Raw genomic sequence first — 26,683 nt, forward strand, 5'->3', positions numbered from 1 at the left:
TGCTGGTGACGACGAAGTCAGTACGAGTGCTGGTGTCGGCACAGCCGATAACTGCAGGTGTTGACGGGCGTCGGAGTGGGAGTGCAAATAGGGCAGTGCATCGTTCACCTCAAGAGCAGTGCCCCGGGCCTCATTGCAGGTAGTGGCGTCACAGCGGCATTGCTGATGTCATCAGAAACAGGTTTTCTTGTTCCTTTTATGTTTCTTCTAGCTCCCAACAGTAGGAACAAGCTCCAGAGCGCCAAAACTGGAATAGGTAACACCTGGCAGGTCAGAACTCTCAGAAAGAGGGTTCCGGGGAGCTGGGTTTGAAGTTGTTGTGTCCCTGAGACTTCTGAACAGGAGGCCAGCACACACAGGCCCTGGGAGATCTCTTTTAAGCAGGTTAACTGCAAAGTTCCAATCTTCATCCTTTCCTTGACAGAAGCAGCAACTGCAGGCCAACCCAACACAGCAGGCAAGGGTTCCACTTGAGTCCAGAAATAATCCAACGTTCTGGGGTTTCAGGGGTAATACTTATACCCCAAACATATTTTGTTCTCTTTGTGCAAGGGACTCTGAGCCCAGTCCAAACCATTTCTGTCCTCACTGGTGCAGTATGAAGACAGCGGGTACAGACGGCATTGTGCAATGCAGACGGGCCCTATTCATGTGCAAGGAAAACTCTTCCCACTACTCTAAATTCAGCCAAGGTCTATTCAGCTCAGCACTAAGCTATCCAGGAAGGGCCAGGAACACCTCAACCCCCCCCCCCCCCCCAGTGGCTGTCTACATTGAATGCACATCTCAGCCCATGTCACTGTAAGACCAGACAGTCAATTCACAAACAGGCAGAGGCACACAGAATGGTTGAACAAGAAAATGCATACTTTCTAAAAGTGGCATTTTCAAACACACAATTTAAAAACCATCTTTACTAAAGGATGTGTTATTAAATACTGAGTTCAGAGAACCAAAAATGTATTTCTCTGTCTTGTCTCAATGGGAAGTTATACTTGTAAGATGTTACAAAGTATTTCACTTTCTGTCCAATAGGGCAGATAGCCTTTCAATAGTAAAAAACTAATTTTGCAGTATTTCACTATCAGGTCATGTCACACACACACACCAGTACTTGTCCTATCTTTCACATACACTTCACCCTGCCCGGTGGTACCTTGGTCATACCATAGGGGTGCTCACATGCAAGAAAAGGGAAGGTTAGGGCCTGGCAAGTGGGTGCACTTGCCAGTTTGACATGGCAGTTGACAACTGTGCGCAAACACTGCAGTGGTAGGTCTGAAATACCTTTTCAGAGCTACTCGTCTTCGTGGCACAACCAGTGCTGCTGGTACACTTAGTGCACTTTACCTGGGACTTACCAGTACATCACATATGCCAATCATTTATAACCAATCATGTTTACAATTTACACAGAGGCCATAAGCACTTTAGCACTGATTAGCATTGGTAAAGTGCCCAGAATCATAAAGCCAAAAACAACAGGTCAGGAAAAAATAGGAGGAAGAAGCAAAAGGTTTGGGATAAACCTGCAAAAAGGGCCAAGTCCACTGTTTGCTCTCGACATCTTCTACACAATTTAGCAAATTTGTTCGATTTGAGTTGGGTTTCCTGAATATAAGCTGCATTTATTTGCCAACATCTGAAATAAGCATAGATTAGATGTCTCTTAGAAGCCCCTACAATCCCCCTCAGATTTCATCTCAGCAAATTTTAAGCATGCAGTTTCCCCATATCAGGCATTGATTATTTAATCAACTTTCATGGTTGCCCCTCTTTCCATAATAATCGCACACAGATCTACCCACTGTGGCTTCAGCCACACACAATATTGCAATCTTCCTGCACAATGTATTTTGTGTAATCCAGAACCATGATCATGATCCCCAACTTGCTTACCATGGAGGCGTTCACATCGAGAGCGTCTCTATTGAAACATGTTAAACAAATGACACTGTGGACTTTCTGTCTGGACAAAGTAACCACTGTGGGTGATGAGGGGCACCTCTGAGATATACCCCACAAAGCAACATTTTCAATTCTCCACCAACAATGCAAAACATCAGGCTTCCCTTCTTCTCATATAGAACCTAACATTTATAACTCAAATCCACTGGGCATTCCCATGTATTGAATAATAGTGCATAAGTCATTGCTGTAATAACTGCTGTCTCTTTATCTTCAGTATCCTCTGAGTAGTACCTTAGGCCTCAGTTTCTCCTGTGTTCCCTGCTAGGACACTCTATCTGTTCTAATTACTGGTGTAGTTGTAGAGCAGCCACCATTTGTAATTTTCCAGCTCAACATTCCCTTCTTTTGCCTGGATGCGTGTTCTCCTTTGGCTACGTTGTCTGTTACCTTGTTCTTGCCACACCCAGCCTCCTGCTTTCTTAAGTCCGTAATAGAGTGTCCTTGTGCTTCCAGTCATAACCAAACCTCTGGAGCTGAAGCTGGACTTGTCTTTGTCTATGATTCGCAGTTTTGCAGGGCAAAATAGAGCAAATTAGAAAATGAGCTGACACAAGTATTTTCACTGCAATAAAGTCCCCCCCTGCCGTTGTATCACATTAGTGCAGTGGTTTTCAAACTTTTTAATGCTGCGCCTCCCCAGTTGGGAACAACAATCATCAGTGACCTCCATCAATTTTTCACCCTCATTCTATTAAACTGTCAATGTCTAAATAGGTATTGACTTATTTAAACAATGCAGTGGAATTCTGTTACCGTTTTACAAATGCAAATAAATGCTTTCTAATGTGTCCAAAAGTATCCACAGTGTGATCATTTGAAATGGGGGGGGAGGTTTTGAAGAATATTTGGAGTTACTTTCCGTTTGACGCCTTCTCCTAGCCAGAATATGAATGACTATAGTTGTTATTGATGGCCCATTACAAAGCCCGCTCATTTTGTTCCGCTGAAAACAAAGGACTCTTATCAGAATAATGCTTCTTTTGGCCAGAGCCTGGCACCCTCCCTTGGATCACTAGAGGCCCCCATAGGGGGACCCACCCACAAGTTTGAAGACCTGGTATTAGTGTTCTCTGGCAAACTACCGACTTTACTACCTTCAAAATTCTAGTGACCGTGGGCTTGAAAAAATTGCAACATGTTATCTCTGAAATTATGTAATTTGAAAACAATGGGCCTGGGAAGGGCCCCAAGACTTGGAAGAGAGCCTGATTTTCCTGTTGGCCAAATCAATAGAAAATAATTGAGAGTGTTTGTCATTAGGGACCATTTGGCAGAGCCATTCTTCCACTTATAATTAAGTACTCAGGATAGCTGTACGTGTAAGGCTTTTTACCCGAAGCTCTGACTTGCAAGCATTACATTATGGCCTCAACCATGTTCCACCACCCAGATCTTAGTTGATAGTGATGTAGCGCAAAATTAATTTTCATTTTTAGGATTGCATTACAATCACATGTGTTGAGTACATCCACATATAATTCTTTGTTGTGTTAAATTGAGTGTTAGGACTTTGTAATATAATGAAATAAATGTGATGAATTTAGGCCGTTATATGGAATACATGAAGAATGAATGTGGAAAACCAAATGCAACTAGCAGAAAACACTAACAGTTGAACTCATGTTGTGCAACAGGCAACCATTTAATATTGAATGTGTTTATTAATCGTGTCACTTTATATGTAGGTAGGAACATTAACCTAATGTGCCTTATTTCCTATGCAATTTCGTAAAGTTCATGTTCCATTTCTCCTATCTTGTAGGCCCCAAATATATTTCCCTGGAAGCTCTTATTTAGAATTAATGGTTTGAATTTCATGTGTAGGGTGGATTTTGTTCAATCTCACATTTATGCTGTAGTTGGAAGAAGTGCTCTTGTTAGAATAATGTCTTTGTTTTAGGAGTTAGGTAAGTAGAGAAGAGGGTACATTGGGAGTTAATGTGGATAAGTAGAACTGTTCTATTTTCTCACCGGAGAAGGACTCCTGTGGTAAACTACCTATGAGAACATGGTCCAAGCAGATGGCGTGACCCGCAAGGAATCCTGGGTAGATACATGTAATACTGGAAAGTTGCAAGTAGGTAATGCACCCTTTTTCTTTTTTGCCATTGAGGAGAGAGCATTTTGAAATGAGCTCTGTCTAAGTAGCTTCATGCTACCTCACCCATTGGAGTGGTAAGACTTCTGAAGAAGACTCCACAAGCTGACTCCTTTATTTAACCCTGTGACTCAGAGAATGCTGCAATAGGGATATCATGTTAGCATTAGTGTAGCGACAGATTAATGTGTTATTTTTATAAACCCTCCATGCAGGGGTTCTTTGACTCGTGCTTTTTGTTAATCTGCATCCTATTTCTGAGTTGATTGTCTGGTGCATGTGGGACCGACAAAACCTTATCTGCAAATTTGGCTTTATGTTGGTTCCATAGTATTTCTACACCCTCGTCTTGGGGTGTCTGTATATGCAGGTATTGTTGGCTTTGTAATAAATTAAATAACCTCACTTAGTGGTCTGTGGTTACTATGTGTATAGAGAAACAGTGATTGAATCTATTGACATTGTTCTCAACTTGTCTCCCCTCCACGCTTTCATGCCGAGAAAAAGTACCATCAACTTGTGGTGCTAGAGCAGATCTTGAATGTATGGGTCCTGCCCTTTCAATAGTATTTTTCAGTGTACAATGTACAGTTGTACTAATATATGTACTCAAAAATGCTTTATGTAAATAGGCACAGGTTTCTTCATGTTCATGGCAAAGGTTAAAATTCAACTCTAACAATTTAAAAGGTATTTTATGCAGTTTTACCAGGCCCTTACTATTGGTAAATACCCTGAAGTTAAGCCCAGACCCTGCTGGACATAACTGCAGGGCGTTCCCAGAAAGTGGTGATTTCGGGGTAAAGTTCACTGGGTGTGGCCAAAAACCACATCTTTTGCCAAACAGGCACTAGAGTTGGAGGTACCGGGCACATAACATGAATAAAGTCCTAGCTCAATATCTACCTTCCACTGAGAATGATATCAGACACAATCAGAAATAAATTAATATATACCTTCACAAAACTCAAAGAAGTTACTGTAAAATAGTTGTATATTTGGACTTGTACTAAGGTCGGTATTTTGCAAGTGTCAATATTAAGAACAATTTGAAGGGATATGCTGAAAATCTCAATTACGTTTGGCTAAACATCAGTAAAACCATCTAATGCAAAGCCCAGGTCTTCATTCTGTCACCACATATTGAGTCTAAGAATCGTCAACGAATGCCAATGATTTCCTAGATCACAACACAAAAACTACAAATGATTGTACTAATAAATAACTTTGCTGAAATGTGGCCTGTAATTAGGTTCGCCTCGTCAGCTTGGACACCAATATGTTGACAGTGGCATGCAGCTTTAGAACTGCATTTAAGGTCTTCTGTAATATCCAGTATTTTTGATTAAGATTGATGCAGTTTTCTTTATAAAATGGGCATGCAACCTCACAACTGCTTTTAATATATGTTTAACCTGTTGCATGCTCATGACGAGCTCAGCTCGTTATGAGGCACGGTTGAGCTGCACTCATGACGAGCTGAGCTCGTCACAGCAGTTGGAACGTTTGCACGCGGGGATAATTATCCTGCTGTGCTGAAAGTTCTGAAACGGGTTTGGTCGTGACGAGCTCTGCTCGTTACAAGTGCAGCTCCGCTGTGCTTCATGACGAGCCAAGCTCGTCACCAGCACGGCGGAGCTGCGCGCTTCCCCCTCCCCCGCACAGGAAGTGAAAAACCCCGCAGGGAAGGGGTTAAGTTATCAACTGCATCTAAATACAACTGAAGCATCATTTTTAGGTTTCGCCTGGCGTTAGCAGGACATGCGTTGCTCTCGCCATACAAGGGCTTCTTGGAATAATACGATTTCAGAAGCTTGCTGTCTACTCTGCCCATGTTTTGTATTGGTGCTCGTCATTTTGCATCACAAGTTATGCAAAATCGGTGTTACAATGGTCCAGGAGGCTTTTTAGTCCCTCCTGGTTACCACCATGTTCACTTTTGGCCCCGTCCACCAGGATTGGATCTTTTACTTGCGGCGGGATACAGTGTCTCCTAATTAGCCGATAAGCACTTTTTTCTTTTCTTTGTGAACCACTCTCACTGCAGGCACAACGTGTTTTTTTTTTTAGCGGAGTATTGCGCTTTAATGCATTTTAGATTTTAAATGCTGTACTGGGCTGTACAGAGCGTTCATTGCTGTGCGTGCCCTACATGAACAGATATTTGTTTGGTGTGTACTGTGCAGTACTGGACTACACAGAGCAGTCCTCATTGCTGTGCATGCACTACATTAACGGATATATTAGGCTTTTGCTCTACAAGGTCTGCTAATTGGAACTGGCTTGAGGTGCGGATCTAGTGGTCCACCGTTGCTCCATTGAACAATTATAAAGTCTCTGTAACCTTTGTTTTTTTCAGTGAATTTCTAAGGTTTTTTAAAATGCCAATTCCTAACTATAATGTTCCTGTAACCTTTTATTTTTTTCAGTGAATTTTTATGGTTTGTTAACTAGTTGTCAAATTTTCAAAGTGGTGGAGAAAGGAGTCTGGGCCTTCGACCATCTCTCAGGAATCCCACTGTGTAGGTCCTACATGAGGCACCAGGAGGGCTCCTTGACCCCCAGAGTACCTCAGGAGTAAAGTGGGCTTCATCCCTCAACCAGTAGTGCACCACAAGCTGCTTTTGCAGAGTGGTCAAGAAAAGGGGATTGGCATCCGAAGATCTCTTAGCATTCCTGTTGTGTGGGACTTATTGGAGATAACAGGAGGGGAAGTTGACCCCCAAGGACATCCTTATTAGATGATATATCTTTCCAAGTCTGGCCTCAGACCTTGCACTGCAATCCATGTGAGGGACTATTTTCTTTCCTTTCTCTTTCTCCATGCTTCCACTCATTAACATCTTTCTCTCCTCTTCACTACCCACTCTAAAAGTGCTGCTTACCTCCTCAATCCTCTCTGGTCCTACTGCTTTTAGAACGTCTAATTGTTCTCCTGGAGGCCAGCCATTGTGAGATTTTTTTAACTAATTTAAAATACAGGTTTTTCAGCATGCATGCATGCAGAGTGGAATTCAGTCCTAAGCACACGCAAACATTAGTAACACCAATACTTATTCATCACTGACACATATTGACTTGCTTTTTAATTATTTTTCCAAAAAGACATATTCTTCTGCTTTTAAAATCACACATTATTCATAATACATCATATATTAAATTGATTCCTAGTTTTTTCCTGATGAACTAGTCTCTTTCAGCACACATTCAAAACTTCTCAACAAAACCTTACACAAGGATGTATTTTTGAAAACCAGTAACACACTTTGTTGTATTTGAATTAAAGGCAGGTATTTTTGATTGAAGGCAGTGTTACCACTTTCAGCACACCTTTCTTTCAAATACCCCATCAACACCTATCTTTGAAATGCATTGCAACAACTGAACTTGAGCACACATCATGTGGAATATATGCTTTTCAGAGAGATGTAGTCCCATTTCCACACATAGAAATGAAGTTAAATATGATTGAACCTTCCTTGATGTAGCGTGGTAAGCTCTTATTCATGCAAAAGAAGTTAGAAAATCAATTTGCCAGGCTTTTGCCGACTGTAAATCTTAGTAAAGTCCTCTGAATATCAATAGAAACTGAACTTGGAAACTGGCAAGCTTCTTCCACAGCATTCTGTCCCTCTCATGAACAGCAATTGATAAATGTTTTTCTATCTGCAAGGACACATGCTTAGAGCATTTCAAATCATATTTCTTTTTGCAGAAATCTATTTTACATTTCTTTTTTGTGATGCTTATCAGCTTCCTTTATCATGACGTCTCGTCTCTAGATATATTCATACTATCATGTCAAAAAATTCAATCTTTGGTTCTTACCATCTTTATGTTCAGTTTTTTACTTACTGTGAACTGACCACAAAGTAATGTAAGCATGTACCTTCACAAAGAAATAATGCTAAACTAGTCCTGATCAGCATTTGATAATACATGAAGACACGCATGATACACCAAGCTGACAAAACACAGTGGTGTAAAAACCAAATTTGCATTATTCTCAGAAACAGATCACACATTTTCTTGACTAATATATGACACTCCATTTAAAATCAGTGTTAATGCAAATTTCAAATTGTAGAATATTAAATTTTCACACTTTATACCTATAAAACTCTGCTAGTTGCTGACTATAATTTAAAGCAAACTTAAACATAATATTCGACTTTGTCAATTGTAATAGAGTTTATAATATCTATATCTATATACAGCCGCCACTGTGTTGTTATAGTTAGGTCTGAATTTCCATGGTAAAATCTTTTTTGTGTCGCTAACAACTTTGTTGCTGGTTGATGTTCTTCACAAAACTTTAAAAAGAATAAAGTTTATTTACATCCACTCCTTCCTGGATGGGGGTCCAAAAAAACATTTTTCCTTAAGTCTTTTAAACAGGATCACATCAAATTCGACAACTTTTAAGTACTACGAGCTAGAGCTGAACACTCTTCAGCTGGAGTACAGGGACCCCATGTGGTTGATCCTATGGTATTATTTTGCAGTCTGAAGAGTGTTAAAGAAAAACTCAAACACCTGATGATTGTTTTGAAAAAAAAGCTTTATTCTAGATATGGCTACTGTGTTCTAACTATAACTTGTCTCTGGGATATATATATATATATATATATATATATATATATATATATATATATATATATATATATATATATATATATATATATATATATATATATATGTATATGTATATATATATATATATATATATATATATATATATATATATATATATATATATATATATATATATATATATATATTCACTGAAAAAACCATAGGTTTCACACCAGTTATAGTTAGCTGGAAATTTTACTGATATAAAACCATTGAAATTCCCACGTTATAGTTAGATGGACTCACTATAACTTGCGCGTGCAATGCACTGCTGATGATGTCTTATTAAGCCAGTTAACCAATCAATTTTTAAAAACCATCCATTTAGACACTTATTTAAACATTTATTCTTCCATCAACTTTTACATATACATATATAAAATATATTTATTTTTCAGAAAGACACACATTCACTGGATGGTGTCATCAGTGATGTCATGAGTGATGTCACTCACCATGTCATGAGTGATGTAATATGTGATGTCATCAGCAGTGCATTGCACGCGCAAGTTATAGTGAGTCCATCTAACTATAACGTGGGAATTTCAATGGTTTTATATCAGTAAAATTTCCAGCTAACTATAACTGGTGTGAAACCTATGGTTTTTTCAGTGAATTTAATAGGTTTTTTAAATGCTAATTCCTAACTATAACTGGTGTGAAACCTATGGTTTTTTCAGTGAATTTCATAGGTTTTTTAAATGCTAATTCCTAACTATAACTGGTGTGAAACCTATGGTTTTTTCAGTGAATTTCATAGGTTTTTTAAATGCTAATTCCTTTGTATATCGAGTTTCTAACCTTTTTTTTTTTTTACAATTTGCTGTTTTTTTGTAAGTATTCATTTTTTTTATATAATTTGTTTCTTTTGCGCTCTGGGTGCGCGCTCCGGGAAGCTTTCAGCTAAGCTCTCCTGTAAGCTTCTCCGAGAGCTCATCTGAAAGCGCACCCAGAGCGCAACTGTCGTTCGTGAAAAAAAAATATGAATGAAAAGTTAATAATAATGCAAAACATTTCGTACCATACAAATAAAATTTGTTTTTTTAATATGGAAAATGATTATGCATTTCTATAAAAGATTGATGACGTCACTTCGGCGCGCAACGTAAGTGCCCTCGGAAGCGCCTACGTGCGCGGCGCCTAAACGCACGCAAAAGCGCCTACGATCGCGCCACGTTTGGCCCCGGAAGCGCCTACGATCGCACTGCGTAAACGCACCCGGAAGTGCACCGGAGCGCGCAGCGTAAACGCGTCGGGTCATGTGACCCTAAAATAACACTTTTCATTGGTTGCTAACAGTTTTTTTTTACAATGAATGAAATCCCCACCCATTTCCTTCACTTCTTCTTTCACTTTTGTGACTGAAAGACCTGCCTTTTTTGCTGCTCCATATTCCTGGATTCATCATGGCTGCCAGACCATCCAGCAGTGAAGATGACTCCAATGATTTCATTGATGAAGAGCCTCCTCAGCCGAAGGTCAAAGAACATTTCATCTGGAAATTTTTTACGTTTCCAGCAGACCAGAAGAAGGTGAATGCACCAAAAGTAGAGTGCAGGATCTGCAAACAGGTCCTGTCACGGGGTAACCCCCAAAAAAAATACTCTTTTGGCAACTTCACCATGATTCGCCATGTGGAGAGGAGGCACCCCCAGAATTTTGCCCGGGAAAGTGTCAGGGCTCTGGCACAAGAAGTTCCCAGAGATGGGGCCTCTACATCAACAGGAGGAGCAACTTCTTCTGGAAGAGAACAATCACAGGGGCAGGTAGCAAACATTCAACCTGCATTTAACCATGGGGTCGTCAGATGCAGATACTGCAATCAACTCCTCACCTATGGGGAGCAAAGTGTCCTGCTCATGGTTCGGGCATTGGAGAACCATCACTGCCCTTCCCACCCCTAATTTTTTTCTTTTCTTTTTGCTCCTGTTGAGCAGTTTCTATTCCCTGTTTTTGTTCCTGTTCAGTTAAAAGAAGAAAACCAAAAGTTCTTTTCAGAACTACCTCCAATTCTCATCAAAGAGCTATAATCTTAAAAAATGAAGAGTAAGTGAAATATAGTGCATTGATAATTGAAAGGAGAATGAGTAAGAAAGAACAGAAAGGTATGAGAGGTGAAAGGAAGTGAAGTAGGAGGAATGAAAGAAGGTGAGTGTTAGAAAAGAAAGTTATGACACAGTGAATAAACTGGAGGCCTCATTTCTGAAAAGTGACGCATCGCTACGTGAAAACAGCGATGCGTCACTTTTCTGGACGCACTCCTTATGACATTCCAGATATGTCATATTTAATATATGACTAATCAATTCGCAAGGAGTTACAGATATGTCAGTATTTCTGACATATCTGTAAACACAAAAGTAACGCATTGCAGGAGTGCGTCACAAAAGTGACGCAACTCCAGTAATGTGTCCTTTCACATGGAAAAAGCACCATGTGAAAGGTTTGCTTTGAAGCAGGCGCAAGATTTTGGCGCAACTGCATCCTAAAAGTGACGCACTGCGTCATTATTACCAAGCTTTTTGCAAGGAACACCCCCTCTGCATGCATTATACCTGACACTATTTTTTAAAAAGTGACGCATCTAGGTACATGGGTCACTTTTTAAAACTCTGCGCCATATTGTATCTGCATCAGGTATAATGTATGCAGAGGGGGCAATCCCTCGCAAAAAGCTTGGTAATAACGACGTACTGAAATCTATGAGATTTCTCTGCGTCACTTTTAGGATGCTGTTGCGTCAAAATCTTGCGCCGGCCTCGCATCACTTTTATGTTTACAGATATGTCAGAAATACTGACGTATCTGTAACTCCTTGCAACATGATTCGTCATACATTAAATATGACACATCTGGAATGTCATAAGGACTGTGGACAGAAAAGTGACGCATCACACCAGCAGTGTAATAAAATGTGCCTCGTTGCACTATATTTAAAGGATGCAACAGCATCCTAAAAGTGACGCAGTGAAATCTCAAACATTTCACTGCGTCGCTATTACAAAGCTTTTAGTGGGGGAACACCCCCTCTGCATGCATTATACCTCACGCAGATATAATGTGGCGCTTGATTTTAAAAAGTGACCCATCTACCTAGATACCTCACTTTTTAAATATAACGCAACGAGGCACATTTTTTTACACCACTGGTGCGATGCGTCACTTTTCTGTGCGCACTCCTTATGACATTCCAAGTAACGCATTGCTGGAGTGCGTCACAAAAGTGACGCAACTCCAGTAATGTGTCCTTTCAAATGTGGAAAGCAGCATGTGAAAGGTCTTGCCTCAGTCTAACACCTGCTGTAAAGCAGGCACAAGATTTTGACGCAACAGCATCCTAAAACTGACGCAGTGAAATCTCAAAGATTTCACTGCGTCGCTATTACAAAGCTTTTTGCGGGAGAACACCCCCTCTGCATGCATTATACCTGACGCTATTTTTAAAAAGTGACGCATCTAGGTACATGGGTCACTTTTTAAAACTCTGCGCCACATTATATCTGCGTCAGGTATAATGTATGCAAAGGGGGCATTCCCCCACAAAAAGCTTGGTAATAACGACGTACTGAAATCTATAAGATTTCTCTGCGTCACTTTTAGGATGCTGTTGCGTCAAAATCTTGCACCTGCCTCGCATCACTTTTATGTTTACAGATATGTCAGAAATACTGACGTATCTGTAACTCCTTACAACATGATTCGTCATACATTAAATATGACACATCTGGAATGTCATAAGGAGTGCGCACAGAAAAGTGACGCATAACACCAGCAGTGTAATAAAATGTACCTCGTTGCACTATATTTAAAAAGTGACGCATCTAGATAGATGCGTCACTTTTTAAATATTGCATAACAATGCGCATTTTTTTACACCGCTGGTGCGTCACAAAAATTGACGCACAGGAAGCGCAAAACTAACAGAGCAAGGCCTTCATAAATATGGTCCTGGATTTTCCCCGTGCTTCGCCGGTGCGCGTACCATGCGCTTCCCCCGCGCAAAACGAAAAAAATTTTTTAATGCCCTGCAGGACCCTATTTTAGTCCCTACATCAAACCTAGGGGGTCAGAGGGGGTCTACTCTTCCCCCTTATGGTCATTTGCCCCTTTTTTTTTCAAACCCCTTGTGTCTCGATTTTACCGAGACACAAGATGGCGGCCGCTCCGCACTGTTTAGAATGTTTACAGACAACTGAGAGCCAATCAGCTTCCTGCGCGCAAGTCGCGTGTCGCGCCTGGAGCGCACTCCGGTGCGCGCACGGGAGAGCGCCTATAGATATATATATTTTTTTGAACCTAAATTACTCAAAATCCACTGGAGCACATATCTTGAGACATAGCAAAGGCACATCGGGCTACCAGTCCCTACAACTTTGCCAAGTTTCGTGGAAATCCATTCAGCCGTTCGGGCTAAAAGTGAAATCGACCGCCCTATGGAAATTAACATGGGGAAAACGCGTTTTGGGACCCCCCTTTTATCTCGGCCCCGGCTTAACGTATCCCCCCCAAACTTTCAGGGAAGGACCGGAACCCCGCGAGGCCATTTTCAGGAAATTTTCAGGCAGATTCGTCAACCGGCGCCAAAGTTATTCCAAATAGAATTTTGAGATTTAACATTGAAAAAAATCCTAACTATAACTACCTACTGGCGACCGCCAGTAGGTAATATATGTATATATATATATAATATATATATATATATTTTTTTTTCAAAGTTCCAAAGTGATAGTGCTCTCAGCTCGCAAAACAAACGCAACACCACTGCTTCTCCAAGGGTGTTTATTCACCTAACAACATGTTTCGGCTGCGGACACCCTTGTTTACGTTGAGAGCTGAGAGCACTATCACTTTGGAACTTTGAAATTGTGTTTACCGGCGTGCTCGGCCGGCATTGGTGCCACCTCCCTCGGGGCCGCAGGCAGCACGTCAGAGCGGACTTTGAAAACATATATATATATATATATATATATATATATATATATATATATATATATATATATATATATATATATATATATATATATATATATATATATATATATATATATATATATATATATATAACCTACTGGCGGTCGCCAGTAGGTAGTTATAGTTAGGATTTTTTTCAATGTTAAATCTCAAAATTCTATTTGGGATAACTTTGGCACCGGTTGACGAATCTGCTTGAAAATTTCCTCAAAATGGCCTCGTCGAGCTCCGGTCCTTCCCTGAAAGTTTGGGGGGGATTCGTCAAGTTGAGAGCTGAGAGCACTATCACTTTGGAACTTTGAAATTGTGTTTACCGGCGTGCTCGGCCGGCATTGGTGCCACCTCCCTCGGGGCCGCAGGCAGCACGTCAGAGCGGACTTTGAAAACATATATATATATATATATATATATATATATATATATATATATATATATATATATATATATATATATATATATATATATATATATATATATATATATATATATATATATATATAACCTACTGGCGGTCGCCAGTAGGTAGTTATAGTTAGGATTTTTTTCAATGTTAAATCTCAAAATTCTATTTGGGATAACTTTGGCACCGGTTGACGAATCTGCTTGAAAATTTCCTCAAAATGGCCTCGTCGAGCTCCGGTCCTTCCCTGAAAGTTTGGGGGGGATTCGTCAAGCGGGGGCCGAGAAAAAAGGGGGGTCCCAAAACGCGTTTTCCCCATGTTAATTTTCATAGGGCGGTCGATTTCACTTTTAGTCCGAACGGCTGAATGGATTTCCACCAAATTTGGCAAAATTGTAGGGACTGGTAGCCCGATGTGCCTTTGCTATGTCTCAAGATATGTGCTCCAGTGGATTTTGAGTAATTTAGGTTGAAAAAATATATATATCTATAGACGCGCTCCGGTGCGAGCACCGGGGTGCGCACCAGGCGCGACACGCGACTTGCGCGCGGAAAGCTGATTGGCTCACGGGTGTCTGTAAACATTCAAAACAGTCCGGAGCGGCCGCCATCTTGTGTCTCGGTAGGATCGAGACACAAGAGGTGACATAAAAAAAGGGAGAAATTACTATAAGGGGGCAGGGTAGACCCTCTCCTGACCCCCTAGGTTTAATGTGGGGGCTAAAATATTTTTTGGGGATTTGCGCGGGGGGAGCGCCCGGTACGCGCTCCGGGAAGCGCACCTGGGAGCGAAGTATGGGGAAAATCCAGGACCTTATTTATGAAGGCCTTGCAACAGTTTTGCGCCGCCTGTGCGTCACTTTTTGTGACGCACCAGCGGTGTAAAAAAATGTGCATCTTTGCGCTATATTTAAAAAGTGACGCATCTAGGTAGATGGGTTACTTTTTAAAACCCTGCGCCACATTATACTTGCGTCAGGTATAATGTATGCAGAGGGGGCGCTCTCCCGCAAAAAGCTTGGTAATAGCGACGCAGTGAAATCTATGAGATTTCACTGCGCCACTTTTAGGATGCTGTTGTGTCAAAATCTTGCGCCTGCCTCACAGCAGGTGTAAGACTGACGCAAGACCATTCACAAGGTGCTTTCCCCATGTGAAAGGACGCATTACTGGAGTTCCGTCACTTTTGTGACGCACTCCAGCAATGTGTCACTTTTGTGTTTACAGATACGTCAGAAATACTGACGTATCTGTAACTCCTTGCGACATGATTCGTCATACATTAAATATGACACATCTGGAATGTGTTAAGGAATGCGCACAGAAAAGTGAGGCATAGCACCAGCGGTGTAAAAAAATGTGCCTCATTACGCTATATTTAAAAAGTGACGCATCTAGGTAGATGGGTCACTTTTTAAAACCCTGCGCCACATTATACCTGCATCAGGTATAATGTATGCAGAGGGGGCGTTCCCCCGCAAAAAGCTTGGTAATAGCAACGCAGTGAAATCTGTGAGATTTCACTGCGTCACTTTTAGGATGCTGTTGCGTCAAAATCTTGCGCCTGCCTCACAGCAGGTGTAAGACTGACGCAAGACCTTTCACATGGTGCTTTCCCTATGTGAAAGGACGCATTACTGGAGTTACGTTACTTTTGTGACGCAATTCACAAATGCGTCACTTTTGTGTTTACAGATACGTCAGAAATACTGACGTATCTGTAACTCTTTGCGACATGATTCATCATACATTAAATATGACACATCTGGAATGTCGGAAGGAGTGCGCACAGAAAAGTGACGCATCGCTGTTTTCACGCAGCGATGCATCACTTTTCAGAAATTAGGCCTCCAGTTTATTCACTGTGTCACCTCTACGACCCTTTCTTGCGTCAATACGTCCCTTTTGCATACATTACACCTGACGTAGGAATAATGTGGCGCAGGGGTTTACAAAGTGACGTATTTACCTAGAAACGCCACTTTGTAAATATGAATAAATAAGGTGCATTTTTTATTGGACTGATGTGTCACAAAAAGTGATGCTTTGGTGGCGTTAAAGTGACGCATGGCTTCATAAATGAGGCCTTCTGCCTTCAACTCCAGCAATGCATCTTTTCTTATCCTTCCATACCCCTGTTCCTTTTCAACATTTTCTTTGAATATCAACATTCCCCATATTCACTCTTCTTCTCCTTACTTTCTTTCCTAACACTCACCTTCTTTCAGTCCTCCTACTTCAATTCCTTTCTCCTCTCATACCTTTCTGTTCTTTCTTACTCATTCTCCTTTCCATTATCAATGCACTCTATTTCACTTACTCTTTTTTCATTTTTTTTTAGAATATAGCTCGTTGATGAGAATTGGAGGTAGTTCTGAACAGAACTTTTGGTTTTCTTCTTTTTTCTAAACAGGAACAAAAACAGGGAATGGAAACTGCTCAACAGGAGCAAAAAAACCAAAAGAAATTAGGGGTGGGAAGAGCAGCGATGGTTTTCTAATGCTCGAACCATGAGCTGTACACTTTGTTCTCCAAAGGTAAGCAGTTGATTGCAGTATCTGCATCTGAGGGCACCATGGTTAAAAGCAGGTTGAATGTTCGGAACCAGCTCTTGTGATCTCCCCCTCCCAGAAGAAGTTGCTCCTCCAGTTGATGTAGAGGCCCCATCACTGGGAACCTCTTGTGCCAGAGTCCTGAGACTTTCCCGGGCAAAATTCTGGGGGTGCTTCCTCTCCACATGTCGGATCATCGTGTAGTTTCCAAATGAGTACTTTTTTAAGGGGTTACCCCGCGAGAGCACTTCTTTGCAGATCCTGCACTCCACTTTTGGAGCATTCACCTTTTTTTGATTAGGTGGGATTTAAAAAAAATTCCAAATAAAATGTTCCTTAACTTTTCGTTGAGGAGGCTCTTCATTAATGAATTCTGGTTCTTCATCACTGCTGGATTGTCTGGCAGCCATGGTAAAACCAAGAAATATTCAGGAGCAAAAAGGCAGGTCTTGCAGTCACAAAAGTGAAAGAAGAAGTGAAGGAAATGGGTGGGGATTTCATTCTTTGTAAAAAAAACTGTTAGCAACCAATGAAAAGTGTTATTTTAAGGTCACATGACTTGACGCGCTTACGCTGCGAGCTGCGGAGCGCTTCCGGGTTCGCACACGCGTCGCGAACATAGGCGTTTCCGGGGCGCATGCACAAACGTAGGCGCTTCCAGGGGCGTACATGCGGCGCAAACGTAGGCGCTTCCGGGACGCACACGCGGCGCGAACGTAGGCGCTTCTGGGGGCGCTACGTTGCGCGCCGAAGTGACGTCATCATAGTTTTACGGAAATGCATAATCATTTTCCTCATTAAAAAAAACTGCTTTTATTTGTATGGTATGAAATGTTTTGCATTATTATTAACTTTTCATTCTTATTTTTTTCACGAACGAAAGTAGCATTCTGGGTGCGCTTTCCAGAGAGCTTACCGGTGAGCTTACCGGAAAGCTTACCGGATACCTTACCGGAGAGCTTACCGGAGCGCGCACCCAGAGCGCCCCAGGAAAAAATGATATAAAAAAAACTCAAAAATTAATACTTACACAAAACAGCAAATTGTAAAAAAAAACATAGGTTAGAAACTCGATATAGAAAGGAATTAGCATTTAAAAAGCCTATGAAATTCACTGAAAAAACCATAGGTTTCACACCAGTTATAGTTAGGAATTAGCATTTAGAAAACCTATTAAATTCACTGAAAAAACCCTAGGTTTCACACCAATTATAGTTAGCTGGAAATTTTATTGACATAAAACCAATGAAATTGCCACGTTATAGTTAGTTGGACTCACTATAACTTGCGCGCCTGCAATGCACTGCTGATGACGTCACATATTACATCAATCATGACATGGTCAGTGACATCACTCATGACATCACTGATGACACCATCCTTGTGACAGAGTGACAGACCTCCTTTCAGTGTAATGTAAGCCTTGAAACACATATTCAAGAATAGTATTTAACATTTTCAAAAAAGTGGAGATACCCATACCAGTTACAATAAACAATTCAGTAATTCCACCATCTATATACATATCCACTCATTCACAAATAGTTCTATATAGTCACTCATACATATACTCACTCATTATATGTAGTGATACACCTATACATCCTGTTACACACCGACAGTCATCCAAAAGTTACTCACACACATATTCACACATGCAAAAAAAGTAATGAACATTCATTTATTTGCATATACAGCTATACACACCACACACTACCACTTTACTTCTAAGAATACTTACACATACTTACTCTCTTAAACAATCACTTATATAAACACATACTAATTTAAACAGGAACTCTTATAATCTCTCACTCTCACATATACTCAGTTTTATAAATCAATACTCACATATACTAGATTAAAACATATGTCATTACTGAAAAAGAAAATAGTGAGACAGTTGTTTACTCACTAACATACACATATTCACACTCATACATCCATACAGTCCTATACATATGCTGTCTTCAAAACAAATACAAACAGTGAGTCAGTCACCAACCCAGACAGCCACTTATACACAAAGTGAAACACTGATATTTACATTTCAGTATATAAAAGTTACTTGCTAATATATGTATTCACTAAGATACACTTAATAAGGCAGTTAACCAATCAATTCCTTTTAAAAACAAACATACATTTACACACTTATTTAACCATTTATTCTTCCATCGTACTTTACAAATACATATAAAAAAAATATATATATTTTTCAGAAAGACACACATTCACTGGATGGTGTCATCAGTGATGTCATGAGTGATGTCACTGACCATGTCATGAGTGATGTAATATGTGACGTCATCAGCAGTGCATTGCAGGCGCGCAAGTTATAGTGAGTCCAACTAACTATAACGTGGGAATTTCATTGGTTTTATGTCAATAAAATTTCCAGCTAAATATAACTGGTGTGAAACCTATGTTTTTTTCAGTGAATATAGATATATATATATATATATGTATATATATGCACGTCCACGTACTTTAACAGTACCCCGCACTCCACACAGATAATAAAGATCAATACTCCGTCTGTCTCCGTCTGTATACATATATTACCTACTGGCGGTCGCCAGTAGGTATATATAGTTAGGACCTAGTTACCATAGGAAATTCCGAACATTCTGTTGGGAATAACATTGGCGCCGATTGAGGGATCTTCATGTAATTTTCCTTAAATTTGCCTCTCTGCGCTCCGCTCCTTCCCTGAAAGATTCGGGGGGATTCGTCAAGCGGGGGCCGAGAAAAAAGGGGGGTACCAAAACGTGTTTTCCCCATGTAAATTTCCATAGGGACATTCTGACAAGGCTACAGCTCAAACGGCTGAACGGAATTACACCAGATTTGGCAAAATGGTAGGGACTGGTTTGCAGATGTGCCTTTGCTATGTTTGTTGAAAATCCCTGCAGTAGTTCTTGAGAAAATTGAATTTGAAATTTTTCAAATGGCATTTTCTATGGGACCTTTAGACACGGCTACAGCCCGAACGGCTGAACGGAATTACACCAAACTTGGCAAAATGGTAGGGACAGGTATGCAGTAGTGCTTTTTCTATATTTGGTGAAAATCCCTCCAGTAGTTGTTGAGAAAATTGAATTTGAGCAAATTATGTATCTATATGCGCTCACCGTATGCGCACCGTACGCGTACAGTACGCGTACCGTACACGTACGTGCGCATACCGTTACGTGCGCGAGCGAGTTTCTGATTCCAAACTGTCCAAACCAGGAAGTGTTGGCCACCATCTTGTTTTTCAGGAGAACTGAGGCACAAGAGAGCCCAAAATAAGAGTGGAGAACATAAAAAGGGGGCAGGGTAGAGACCCCCCAACCCTCTAGCCCTTCTCAGGGGGTTCCAAAGGGACCCCCAAGGGCAACAAAAAATAAAAAAATTCAAAAAATTTGCGGGGTACGCTCTTGTTTTGTGCTTTCTTGTGCCTCACTTCTCCTGAGAAACAAGATGGCTGCTCAGGTGGTCCCAGAAGGATAATAACATATATAAACGTTATCCGCTAATAGAATTAGCATTTACCAAACCTTTGAAATTTATTGAAAAAAGTTATAGGTTTCACACCTGATATAGTTAGGAATTAGCATTTAAAAAACCTTGCAAATTCACTGATAAAACCATAGATTTCAAGCCTAATATAGTTAGGAATTAGCATTTAAAAAAGCTTGCAAATTCACTTCAAAAACCATAGGTTTCAGGCCTTATATAGTTAGGAATTAGCATTTAAAAAACCTTGCAAATTCACTTTAAAAACATAGGTCTCAGGCCTTCTATAATAAGGAATTAGCATTTTAAAAACCTTGCAAATTCACTTAAAAAACAATAAGTTTCAGGCCTTTTATATTTAGGAATTAGCATTTAAAAAACAATTGAAATTGCTCCTATATAGTTAGGTGTACTAACTATATTTCGAGCACCCGCAATCCACTGCTGATGATGTCACATATTACATCATTCATGACATGGTCAGTGACATCTCAAATGACATCACTGATGACATCACTGATGACATCTCATTTGACATCACTGATCACATCACTGATGATATAATTCATGTGATAATACGATGCACCTCCTCACACTCTAATATAACCTTTGATACACCCAGTGTTAAATACAGACTACCATTCTTGAAACCATTGACACACCAATACCAGTTACTACATACGCACTCACTGATTCCTAGGTCTACACACACATTCACTCATTCACCCATAGAATCACTCATACATACAGTCACTCATCAATACAACACTATCATATGCACTCATACACCTATACAGACACTCACACACTGCCACTCATCCATGGAGTTACTCACACACCTAGTCAGTCATGCAAAGAATCAATCACACTTCCATTTCCTCCACTATACAGTTATACACACAACACCTTACTTATTCAAACATATACTAACGCATACTTACTCTCTTATACAATCACTGATACAAGTACACAATGATCCATACAGCCACTCGCACATTCACTGGCTCTCATGTATAGTCATTTATATATGCCAACTCTCACATGGACTGTGTTTTACATATGTATTTACTTGGACATGTAGCACTGAGATATCCATTCACTCACCAACACACCATGCACACAGTCAACCGCCCATATAGCTGTTTCCACATGCACTCTTGAACTCATACACCTAGTGAATCAACTGCTCAAACACCTATGCACAGAGTCACACACCTCACAGCCACCCACACACACACACTCAGTCTCCCATTCAAATACTTGGGCAACCAATCAATAACCCATATAGCCACTCATATAGCTACTGATCAACACATGCAGCAGCTTACAAACCAACAGACATACTGATGCACACATTCAGACAGTTTAGTCACTAACCCATGCATTTAGTAATACACATTTAATCACTCACTCATACAGTCAGCCCAATGGAATGAACGACAGGACTGAATTTACATGTTACTTGTGATAAATTCTTGCATTAATAATGTTATTACGTATTCTGAGAAGCAAGTATAGCACTACATGTATGAAAAATATGTATTTATGTGCCCGCATCGAAGTTCCGTTTAGTTGGATGAACCAACGCTTGTTGTAGGTGAAGTAGCTATTCAACAATGTAAATTGCATCAATTCCATCAAGAAGATTTGTAAGTCTTCTGGGTAGGTGCTATATAGTAAGGCTTTCTCAATGGCTTCCAAGCCCTCTTTGTGTGGGATGGCAGTGTACAGGGTTTTTACATCAACAGTCGCCATGATGGTATTATCTTCCAATTTCACCTGTTGCAATTTTAACAGAAAATCGGTGGTGTCCTTGATATGAGATAAGTTTTTGTTGACCAACGGTTGTAAATGTTTGTCGATGTATTTTCCAACTGGTTCATGAATGCTCATATTTGTCGACACTATGGACCGACACGGTGGGTTGTGTTGATCTTTATGTACCTTCGGTACCATGTACATAGATGGACTTTTTGGATTCTCTTGTGTTAAGTAGTTTCTGGTTTTCTCACTGATGGTTCCTCTTTCCATTGCTTTTTTCAGTATTACTTGTAGGGTTTTACGTATTTCTTCTGTTGGGTCTCTTTCAATTTCCATATACGTGTTCATATCACCCAGATGTGTCATAACTGCTCTCTCGTAGAATTCTGTGTTAAGTATCACCATTGCTCCTCCCTTGTCAGCTTTCTGACAAATGATTTTTTCGTTTCTGGCCATACTTTCAATTGCTCCGAACTCTTTCTTAGTCATGTTTTGGTATTTGCTTTTTTTGTTGGTATTGATTTTGTTAATCTCTTGCTTGCATAGGTTTTTAAATAGATCAATAGTTTTATGAGAAACTGGTGGCATATATGAGCTGGTCGTTTTTAGTCCTTTCAATTCATCTTCCTTACTTGGAGGTTTTTCAGTTACAATGTTCTCAAAAAAATGTCGGAGTCTCATTTTGCGTGTCAGTTTAAAAAGGCTTACTTCAAGTTCCAACTGGTTGGTGCGAGTGCTGGGTACAAATGATAAACCACGTTGTAAAGTGTTAATTTGATACTCACTCAAATGTTGGTCTGAGATATTTATTACTAGGTTGTCTGTGTCCTTCAATGGTTTTTCTTTTTGTCCTTCTTTGCAGTCACATTCCTCGTTTGTGGTGGGGCTTTTTCTTTTGTTTTTGTTGCGTGCCCTCCTGGGTCTTCTACTTCTTCGGGGCCTGAGACTAAAAAAGGATCCGATGTGGAAGTTCCCTCTGTTGGTGTGGTTTTCTCTGGTGGTGTGGTTTTCTGTTGGTTATGTGGTTTTTGCGTTCGTGTAGTTGGTCTTTCACTATCTGAAGATGAGGTGTCGGTTTGTAATGTGTATTGTTTATTTTGGCGCCTTTTTGCATAAACCTCAGCCCACGTGTAAACCTCTTGAAGCTTATAATCAAGGGTGTCCCAGCGCGTAGTGAGCAAAGAGTTTTCGAACTTCGAGCGGAGCGGGACGACTCTGCGGGAGCAGAATGAGTTGATTTCACTTTACGAACAAGGTGAGGAATGGCGGACAAAACCACCAGATAGTCAGCCGTTATCTACGGGGTAGTAGGGGTAGCGCCCACAGCACAATGTAACTAGCGTGCAACTAAGTAGCAAACCCCGAGCTTTAACAAACTTACTTGAAACTCGATACAGTTACCCATAACGGTTAGACTTAACATACAGACGTCAACTCAAATCATAGGAGAAGCTTGATTTTTCATTTATAGCGCATAAGAAACGTTCAATGTAACGATACATGTACTTAGTAAATGTTTTGTTTATTTAAATTGTAGACGTTCCCTGACGAAGGTGTGGACAAACACCGAAATGCATTGGAACATGGATTGTCTTGAATTTTGAAAAGTATGAAAAGTGAATAAAATAACTTTGGATTTTGAACGCAATAAGAATATGGAGTAAATATTTCTATAGAACGATTGAAGATTGAATTGTTGAAGTAAAACTACGCTGGAGGTTCAGCAAACAAATACTGGTGCCTAGGGTGACACACTTATGAGGCAATAAGTGTGCAGCTAGAAGATGTCATCAGTGATGTCATCAGTGATGTCATTTGAGATGTCATCAGTGATGTCATCAGTGATGTCACTGACCATGTCATGAATGATGTAATATGTGACATCATCATCAGTGGATTGCGGGTGCGCGAAATATAGTTAGTACAACTAACTATATAGGAGCAATTTCAATGGTTTTTTAAATGCTAATTCCTACCTATATAAGGCCTGAAACATATGGTTTTTTAAGTGAATATACATATACATACATATATATACATATATATACATATATATACATATATATATATATATATATATATATATATATATATATATATATATATATATATATATATATATATATATATATATATATATATATATATCACGCTCCAACACCTCCTCACGTCCGAGAAAGATGACAGCACTCGGGGGTTACTACTCGAAACAGTGCAGTTTTATTTATAAGTTGCAGGCACCCTCCACAAACGCGTTTCGGCGTGCTGCCTTCCTCAGTGTGGTAACACCATTGTATATTGCTAGGTGGAATAAATAAGAAATTTTCACTTTCACAATCATGGTAGTAGTAAGCGACAGAGGACAACCCCATTATGGTTACTGTGGGCGCCATCTTAGAGTATCAATGTGCGCAACCTAAGGATATAACAAAGGTTATTTCAATGTGGCCCACAGATGGGCAAATTCATACACAACGTGGGTATTGACAAAATTGATACTGTTCAAAACATAAACAGAGTAAAAATAGAGCCATGGATCGGCAAGGGTCCTCTATCTGATATATCAAAAAACAATCCACCAATAAACAGAGCGGAAATGCCATCATAGGTTACCGAAAGAAAATCATGAGATCACCATGTTATACAGTTCCATGACTCAAATAATGCACATGCACATTGTTGTGTAGATGCATACATGCAGGCTATGGGACACAACAATGTTAAGACCTATCCATAGGTGAAATCAAACACATGAGTAGCCTGGACGTACAAACAGTGATAGAATGATAAAATAAGTCATCCATTTTCACATGGTAATAAATTCTTACGATGTGAAGCAAACAAACAAACAGATAAGTGCGCTGGCCACAGTCATCTTCAACTCCTCATTCTAGCCACAATGAGGACCCTGTATATATACTATGTATAATCACCCTGAATATCCACTCCAATCTTCCCAAGGCATCATATTTTTACTGGGAAGGTACTGTACTACAATGGCCTATATATACTGTACATAGTTCTATTGACCCAGATGGAATGCCAACTCTTCCCCCGCATTCAGACCCCTAGGATGCTTCGTTGAGAGGTCTATAATGAACCTGGATTCCAGTCTGCGGAGTCGTCTCAAACGATCTCCGCCCCTTGCATTTGGGGGTATGGTGTCCAGACCGTAGTACTGTAGTAATCTACGGTCACGTCCATGTACCTCCGCGAAGTGGCGGGCCACAGGATAACTGGGGTCAGCTTTGTCTATGGCTCTCAAATGCTCCATCACCCTCAGTTTCAGTTCTTTGATCGTGCTGCCTATGTAGCGCAAGCCACATGGGCAGTGTAGGCAATAAACTGCATATTGGGTGCTGCAGGTGATGAATTTTCTTATGGGCATGTTCTTACCTGTGTCTGGTATGGTATAAGACAGAACCCTTTTACTGTTGGCACAGGCTTTGCACCTCCCACAGGGGAAGAACCCTTTTTGATCCTTCAAGGTATTTGCCCTTGGAAGGGGTTTCTCCAGGTGGCTTTTGACTAGCATATTGCCTACCGACCTCGCTTTGCTGAATGTGACCAGCGGGTTGGGGGGAAGATCGTCCTTCAGTACAGTGTCTGTTTGTAAGATGTGCCAGTTCTTTCTAAGCATTCTTTTTAGGTCATTGGCCCCAGTGGAGTAGGGGGTGATCATTCTGAATTTATTTACACTGGTGTTTTTGTTTGCATCACGGCCTGATCCAGCCGGTCTGGCGGTGAGCAAACTCCCTCTCGGTGTTTTCATGACCCTTCTTAGCGTATCTTGTAATAGATCTTCACCATATCCTCTTATCTTAAAGCGGGATATGCATTCAGAGGCAGCCGCCTCGAATTCAGAGTCCCTGGAGCAGTTCCTACGGAGTCTCAAGATATATATATATATATATTACCTACTGGCGGTCGCCAGTAGGTAGTTATAGTTAGGATTTTTTTCAATGTTAAATCTCAAAATTCTATTTGGAATAACTTTGGCACCGGTTGACGAATCTGCCTGAAAATTTCCTGAAAATGGCCTCGTCGAGCTCCGGTCCTTCCTTGAAAGTTTGGGGGGGATTCGTCAAGCGGGGGCCGAGATAAAAGGGGGGTCCCAAAACACGCTTTCCCCATGTTAATTTCCATAGGGCGGTCGATTTCACTTTTAGCCCGAACGGCTGAATGGATTTCCACCAAACTTGGCAAAATTGTAGGGACTGGTAGCCCGATGTGCCTTTGCTATGTCTCAAGATATGTGCTCCAGTGGATTTTGAGTAATTTAGGTTCAAAAAAATATATATATCTATAGGCACTCTCCGGTGCGCGCACCGGAGAGCGCTCCAGGCGCGCCACGCGACTTGCGCGCAGGAAGCTGATTGGCTCTATGTTGTCTGTAAACATTCTAAACAGTCCGGAGCGGCCGCCATCTTGTGTCTCGGTAGGATTGAGACACGAGAGGTGGCCAAAACAAAGGGGGAAATGACCATAAGGGGGCAGAGTAGATACCCCCTGTACCCCTAGGTTTGATGTGGGGGCCATTAAAGGGCCCCGCGGGGTCTCACCTTTTTTTTTTTTTTTTCGATTTTCGCGGGGGAAGCGCCTGGTACGCGCACCGGGGAGCGTATCGAGGAGGGTACTATGGAAAAATAATCACTTCAAAAAATTGTATGTTTATGTTTTTTTTTAATTTTTGAAGAGACTTAAATTTAATGTTCACCATTTTCTTTGTAGACATCTTGCATGTTGTTATTGTATTTTTTGTGGTATTTGGAATTCATAACATAGTCTGTCTGG

This window comes from Lissotriton vulgaris, chromosome 6, assembly GCF_964263255.1.
Source record: "Lissotriton vulgaris chromosome 6, aLisVul1.2, whole genome shotgun sequence".
Lineage (NCBI taxonomy): Eukaryota > Metazoa > Chordata > Amphibia > Caudata > Salamandridae > Lissotriton > Lissotriton vulgaris.